Here is an 8,743-nt window from a genome sequence, read left to right on the forward strand (position 1 = left end):
TATTGCAAAATTATTATTTTTTAATCAACCCCATACAAGTCATTGCAATTTTTATTCATCTATTTTTAATTATTCATGAAATTGGTCATTCTGTTTTAAAAATCGACAATTTTAGTATCTCAATCAGATTTTTGAAGTAAAAAATAACGATTTAATATATTTTTAATGACATAACATATAATTATATGATATAGAACCATTTAGATGTATTAATTATTCATATGTTAGTAATTAAACTAAAAATATGAAGAAAAAATTTCGAAGTTGAAATCTAATTTTTATGGCATTTTATTCCAATTCATGGCTGTTAATCCTTCTATATTGTCGCATTATATGTCACATTATTTAAACTATATCACGTCATTATTTTTTAGTTAAAAAATTAAAAAAAGTGATCAAAATTATCGATCTTTAAAATAAAAAAGATCAATTTTATAAATAAATAAAATTATAATTAAATAAAAAGTTTATAGAATATTATTTTAGTGATAAGAAGGTTTAATTTTGTAATTTGAAGGGACGGAATGTAAATCTTCTCGACGATGGTTCGAAAATAATTTTGACAAAAATATAACTTTACAAATGTAGTAATAAACTGTCTTAAAAATTTAGTAATAATTTAAAGTATTTAATACACAAAATACTATAGTAAAGTTCATAATAATAATGAAAAAAAATCTGATATTAAAAACTTTAACAATTTTTTAATAATATAAAAATTAAATATATTAATAATTAAAAATATTTAATATATTAAGTTGACTTATGCTAATTAATAAATAGTGATACAATTTTACTTTCATAAGAAAATGATACAATATTATTCTTTACATTTATTATCATAGCCCTTGTGTTGCCACGTGATTAATTAACTAATATTTATAATCGTGAAAATAAAAAAGTGACCCCTTTTATTCGGTCATGACAATATATATAAGGATAAATTGGTTATATATTTATATATCATTTTGCCAAAAATTCAACAGGGCAAAACAAGATGGTTATAATCTCCAAAAATGTGTTATTACCTATGCTACTAATAATTTTTGTTGCTTTGCAGTTGAAGGAAGGTAACAGTCAGTGGTTTCTTCCTCCTATCGTAACCGTGTATGTTACCAATAATATGACTAATTATCGACTTACGGTTCATTGTAAAGATAAACATCATGATATTGGATTTCAAACACTGCAATATGGACAAAGTTACACCTTTCATTTTAGGCCTAATGCCTTTCGATTAGTATCTTTATATTTTTGTAGTTTTTCATGGATTAATGAATTTCATCGCTTTGATATTTACGTTCAAAAACGAGATCAAGATAATTGCCAAAAAGAATGTCATTGGGCAATAAACGAATTAGGACCATGTAAAGTTATTGATGATTATATAAATTGTTTTCCTTGGAATTCTTATAGTGGTTTAGAAAGGAGACAATTTGGTCATGCTATTAATATGTAACGTGACCAATGTATTTTAAAATTTATGTAGATTGAAGAATAAAAATAATAACATATAATATAAGTTTTTATATAGATAATCATTATGTATTATTGTCAGTATGATCTTCCTTTCTTTCTCAAATTTTTCTTCTCTTTTTAATTGATGTAAAACTTCCATTATATATACAATGATGTTTTTTATGCAAAAGTTAACTCGTATAAAGGTTAATATTTTATTTGTTTCTACGACACCTATAAATTACCATTTTCTCCCGTTTCATATTTTCTATTGTTTATAACCCTACCTTTTTACTCATGTTAATTCCATCTCTTTGCTATGTGATTATTGTGAGGGGAGCACACTAGCTCTACTTTGGTAAGAGCATTGTATATATAGTATACTCAATTTAATATTATGAATTTTGTATACTCAATTTAATACTCAATTTAAAAAGAAAGAGTAGCAAATTGATTTCTCAGGTGAAAAATGACTTTCTTAATATTATGAATTTTGTAAATTTTTATCTCTCTAAAATTTAGGTCTATTAGAGTAATTTTATGAGAGAATGAAAAGTGTTAAAGCGAACTAGATAATGAATATATGGATTTTGTCAAAAAGATAGAGAGTTCACCATCACAAAGTTGGAAGATGAAATTTTTCAAAAACACATTTATTATTATAACGTCTCAATTAATTATCATAATATAATTTCAAATATATAGTCCCAAACTAGTCTATTTAGACTTAATTATACAAAAAAAATATGTTTTTATTCACATCAAATATAAGTAAAAATTGACTAATTTATCTGTGCAACATTGTTCCAAAAATTACCATTACACTAAGTTTTTAATATAGTGGGAGATAACCATAATAAATTGCAGAAAGTTAATAATTGTATTTTTTTTACATGAAATCAAAAAATATTTAATGTACTAAATACATACTTAAAAAGTGTAACATGTAGGAAACAATGCTTATTTATAATAATAATTTGTTTTTAATTTTAATTTAAAAAGATAATAAATATCATTATAATAGTTTAAATTTGGCACATGACGTCTATTAAATAGTGTCAACATTTGTCGGATCTATAACTTAATAACATCGTATCATGATTATTCATACTTACTTTCAAATTTGTTTTATATATTTGCTCACTCTAACAATTATTTTAATCTTTGATTTTTTGACTAAAAATTTATATTTGTTTGACTCTTATATTCTTTATTAAGACAATAAACAAATTTATGAAGGACTGTGATCCTTAATTACAAGCCTAAAAATAACTAATTTCTTTTTGGTTGAGACATATAGACTTGCTATCCATTCTGTGTAAAAAAAAAGTTTTTTATATTGGATTATAAAATATCCAAATTATTATATTGAATATCATAGTTAACATTCATGTAATCTTGTATATATTTGTTTCACATGGCATGCCTAAAAATTTTTATTTATTAAAAATATTTTATTTTACTTAATTTTTTATAATATTTATTATGAAAATATATCCGATGGTAAAAAAGATTTATGACATACATCAACATATATGTTTATGTTATGTATGAGGATATGTTAATATAATTAATATCTTATTTAAAAAAGGGTTAGATGAGTTTTGGACTTTATAATTATACCATACTTTATTTTTAGTCTTTTTAAAAATTTTATTTAAATAATGGTCTATTAAATATTTTTAATTATTTTGCCTGTTTTTTAAATTAATTCATTTGTATCATCTGAATATTTGAATAATATTTTACATACATGTTTAGAATATTATTATAATCTCTCTCACAAAAATTTATTTATTTATTAATCAAATGATGAATTAAATATGAATTTCGTAAATTTTTAGCACTTGAAAATTTATATTTAATTAATTTTTTATTAAACAATTCTATATTTTTATAGAGAATATTCATGTAATGCTACAAATATGCCTTCAAAATAATTCAAAAATTTGAATGATACATATGATCTGACTTAAAAATAAATATCAAAATTATTGATAGAAAATATTTGAGGGACTATTGTTTGAAGAAAAAATTTAAAAAGACTAAAAACAAAATATGATATATTTATAGGATAAAAAACTTATTTAACTATTTAAAAAATTAAGGCAAAATTGTAATAATAAACTATATAAGGCTTTATGTATATATGTAAAAATACAATTTTTATAAAAGAAATAAGCTTTTTATGTTTACGAATTTAAAACTTTATCACAACAAATAGGTTTGTTGGTTATTTATTTTAAGTGTAAACAGTTTTATATTGGTAGTTTACATATGAATCATTAATTATTTAATTATTTTTATTGATGGAAATTACAATTATGTGGTATAATCATAAAATAAATAACTTATATTAATTGTAAAATTGATTTATATTATCGGTACATAATTTTTTTCTTTCAAACAAATATCAATAACAGAAATAAAAACCTTATAAAATGACATGTTACCAGTAATTGCATTAGTTAGATGATATAACAATACATTAGTAGATACGCATATATACAATAATTAATCATTGAAACAATATTTAATCAAACATAACTCAAAATTATCAAAAAATATTTAATTAAGATAAAAAAGACTCGCATATAAAGAGCCTAATAGATATTGTTGGAAAAACCTTAATAACGTTGTGCTCAACAATCCATGTCAATTACATGATGAATAGCCAAAGGCGGAAGCGTACCTGTGGGAATTGCCATTAATGAAATCCTGAGATGATGATGATAGAGCCAATGAGTTGGGTGATCTTCCTCAGCAAAACACCCTGAAGACCTTGCTCTCTTGATGGGGATAGAGAGAACCAGAGAGTTTTCTCCTTTAGGGTTTTGAAACTGAATAGTCTTGTTGTGTTTGCCTTGGGGACCATTACCCCTATATATAACTATTATTAGTTATATCCCAAATTGCAGTATTTCCAATTCAGCCCCTCATTAAATTAGAAACTGCCTGGTATCTACACTATTAATTTTCATAACTATTATTCTCTTTAGCCATAAAATATTATATATTATTTGACCCCTAGTTTATTGGCTAATTATATAATGACCCTAACACACTTTATTAATTAATTACATATGTGACCCATAAATCTTACAATCTCCCACTGGTCACACATGTATCCTTAGGAGTGTGTTAGACTTTATGACGTCAAAAATGTCATTATAATTACCTTGAGTATAATCCAAATTGTCCTGTCCATTAATCATATCAGCACATGGAACCAAAGAGGCTTTCGTCATAATAAGCATAACTAAACCCATCAATGATCACCCGTACTGACACAACTAAATGACATAGACCCATTATGAAAAGTGTAGCATGAAAATTACATGAAGTTGGTCAATGCATGTCAATTTTCAACTGGTCCTACTTTATCGAATGAGATCATACCATAACTTAAATGTACAAAGTAACCAAAAACTGAATACTTTAAACTTTATTTCTGATCAGAAAGTCCAAATACAATGTATTTGTACTTTACAATTAAACATAGAACATGAATTACATAATGGACGAAACTCCCACTAAAATCAAGATTCCTCAAACTGTAGCACACCCATGTGAGCAGTATGCTCATGAAAGACCTTGGGTGGTAGACCTTTAGTGAGTGGATCCGCAATCATGGAGTTTGTCCTTAAGTGTTCTATGGATATCTGTCCACTTTGTACCTTCTCTTTAACAACTAGGAACTTAATGTCAATGTGCTTTGACTTGGTTGAGCTCCTATTATTGTTAGAATACAGGACTGCTGATCTATTGTCACAATACAACTTGAGTGGTCTTTCAATCCCTTCAACTATTTGCAGCCCCGTGACAAAATTTCTCAGCCAAATGCCCTGGTCAGATGCCTCATGAATTGCTACGAATTCTGCTGCCATGGTTGATGAAGCAGTAAGACCTTGCTTGGCACTACGCCAAGAAACTGCTCCACCAGCTAACAGAAAGACATAGCCTGAAGTTGATCTTAAGCTGTCTTGGCATCCCGCAAAATCCGAGTCAGAGTACCCAGTGATCTCTAACTGGTCTGACCTCCTATATGTGAGCATGTAGTTTCTTGTTCTCTTCAAATATCTCATGACCCTCTTGGCTGCTTTCCAATGGTCAAGACCTGGATTGCTTAAATATCTGCCTAAAATCCCTACTATGAACGCTATGTCTGGACGCGTACATACTTGGGCATACATAAGACTCCCTACAGCTGAAGCATAAGGGATCTTTTGCATTTCTTGAATTTCCAAACTTCCCTTAGGGCACTGTTTGAGACTAAACTTGTCTCCCTTAGCAACTGGGGTGTCCCCTGGTTTGCAATCCTGTAACCCAAACCTTTTGAGAACCTTATCGATATAGCTCTTTTGTGACAATCCAAGAATACCTCGAGATCTGTCTCGGTGTATCTGAATTCCTAATACAAAAGAGGCGTCACCAAGATCTTTCATCTCAAAATGCTTTGATAGAAATTTCTTAGTTTCGTGCAACATGCCTATATCGTTAGTGGCAAGCAGTATGTCATCAACATACAAGACCAGGAAAATATGTCTGCTCCCACTGAACTTATGATACACACAATCATCAACTGTATTCATCTCAAAACCAAATGAGAGAATTACTTGATGAAATTTATGGTACCATTGACGAGAAGCTTGTTTTAGCCCATAAATGGATTTTCTTAGTTTGCACACCATATTCTTTGGGTCTCCCAACACAAAGTTTTCTGGCTGCACCATATAGATCGTCTCATCAATGTCGCCATTGAGAAAAGCTGTTTTTACATCCATTTGATGAAGCTCCAAATTAAAGTGAGCAACAAGAGCCATGATTATTCTTAAAGAGTCCTTCGATGAAACCGGAGAGAAAGTCTCTTTATAATCAATCCCTTCCTTTTGAGTATAACCCTTAGCTACAAGACGTGCCTTATATCTCTCCACATTACCATTGGAATCCCGCTTGGTTTTAAAAATCCATTTGCAACCAATGGGTTTCTTTCCTTCAGGTAATGGGATAAGTTCCCAAACTGAATTGTCTTGCATAGACTTGTACTCCTCATTCATTGCTTCGATCCACTTATCTGAACGAGAATCTTGCATGGCTTGATGAAAGTTGACTGGGTCGTCTTCCGTCATGCCAACATTTTCCTCTACCTCATTGATAAATACTACATAATCATCCGAAATAGCATTTTTCCTTTCTCTAGTGGATCTCCGCAATGGAGCTGGCTCTTGAGGCACTTGTTCTTGAGGATCTTGAATTTGATCTGGATTTTGTTCTTCCTGAACAACCAGATCATCTTGAGTTTGTTCAATAATGGGAAAGTCAATTGGTGGAAGAATCAGTTCTGGAATTGTTACCGATTCTTCCTCAAAGACAAAATCTTTAACCTTAATCTTCCCCCCAAACTCAATATCCTCAAAGAACGTTGCCGTTCCCGTCTCAAAAATTGTTCTCAAATTAGGATCATAAAATTTATAGCCCCTTGATTTTTCTGAGTACCCTATAAAATAGCTGCTAATTGTTCGGGGTTCAAATTTCTTTTCATTCGGCCTATAAGGCCTTGCCTCAGCTGGACATCCCCAAACATGAAGGTGCTTCAGACTAGGCTTACGCCCAATCCAAAGCTCATAAGGTGTTTTAGCCGCTGCCTTAGTTGGTACTCTATTAAGAATGTATGCTGCTGTTTTTAATGCCTCTCCCCAGAGTGACTCTGGCAAGGTGGAATGACAAATCATACTCCTTACCATATCCTTAAGAGTCCTGTTTCGTCTTTCAGCTACACCATTCATGCTGGGTGACCCCGGCATAGTGTATTGTGGGACGATTCCACATTCCTCTAGGTATTTGGCAAATGGTCCCGGACGTTGTTCACCTGAACCGTCATATCTGCCGTAGTATTCACCACCACGATCAGATTTGACCTTTTTAATTCTTTTATTAAGTTGATTCTCAACTTCTGCCTTAAAGGATTTGAACACGTCTATTGATTGGGACTTTTCGTGAATTAGGTAAAGGTAGGCATATCTAGAATAATCGTCTATGAATGATATAAAATATTGTTGACCATTCCAAGAAGGAGTTGGAAATGGCCCACAGATGTCCGTATGTATCAATTCTAAGACGTCTGTAGCTCTATATGCGCCTAATTTCTTATCTTTAGTCTGTTTTCCTTTAATGCATGCTACACAAACGTTAAAGTCTGTGAAGTCAATGGAATCTAAAATTCCATCTGACACAAGTCGTTCAACTCTATTTTTAGAGATGTGACCTAGACGCTTGTGCCAAAGCACCCCTGAATTGAAATTGTCAATTTTCCGCTTAGTACCACGTGATTCCACATTCAAGGTTTCATTATAGTTAGCCACAGTTTCCAACAAATAAAGATTATCATAACCAGAAAGTAAACCGGTTCCAACAACATTCGAATTTAAAGACAAAGTAAATTCTTTATTCCCGAATGAACAATAATATCCTGATTTGTCCAAATAAGAAATAGAGATCAAATTCCGTCTAAATGACGGTACAACAAAAGTGTCTTTTAAATCCAAATAATGACCGGAACTTAATAATAATCTAAATTTTCCTATGGCTTCAACTTCTACCTTCTTCCCATCTCCTACATAGATCCATCTTTCAGTATCACTAGGCTTTCGGAAGTTCAGGCAACCCTGCATTGAAACACTGATGTTAGTAGTTGCACCAGAGTCTAACCACCAAGTGTTTCTAGGTACTGAAGCTAAATTAACCTCAGAACAGACCAAAGACAGAATCATACCTTTCTTAACACGCCAAGCGTGATATTTGGCACAATCCTTCTTCACGTGTCCAGAACTCCTGCAGAAGAAGCAGTTGTTATCCTTAGTCTGCTTCTTTTGTTCTGGACCCTTAGCAGCAGCTTTGTTCTTGGGCTCCTCAATTCTTTTCCTTTTGCCCTTGTCTTTAGAGATGCTAGTAAAGTGAGCACTTTCAGTCCTATCTTGCTTCAGCCTGTCCTCTTCTTGCACACATAATGAAATGAGCTCATTAAGAGTCCATTTCTCCTTTTGACAATTATAAGTCACCTTAAACTGACTGAATTGCGAAGGAAGAGACAGCAATACTAAATGAATGAGTAAGTCATCTGACAACTCAAGCTTTAGACCTTTAAGCTTAGAAGCAATGTTGGACATCATCATAATGTGCTCTCTTATATTTCCCTTGCCTTGATACTTCATGGAAATTAAATTCTGAAGCAAAGAACTTGTTTCAGCCTTATCACTTTTTACAAAGCGTTTTTCCATCTCAACAA

The sequence above is a fragment of the Cicer arietinum genome, chromosome 7 (genome assembly GCF_000331145.2).
Source record: "Cicer arietinum cultivar CDC Frontier isolate Library 1 chromosome 7, Cicar.CDCFrontier_v2.0, whole genome shotgun sequence".
In the NCBI taxonomy this organism is placed as follows: Eukaryota; Viridiplantae; Streptophyta; class Magnoliopsida; order Fabales; family Fabaceae; genus Cicer; species Cicer arietinum.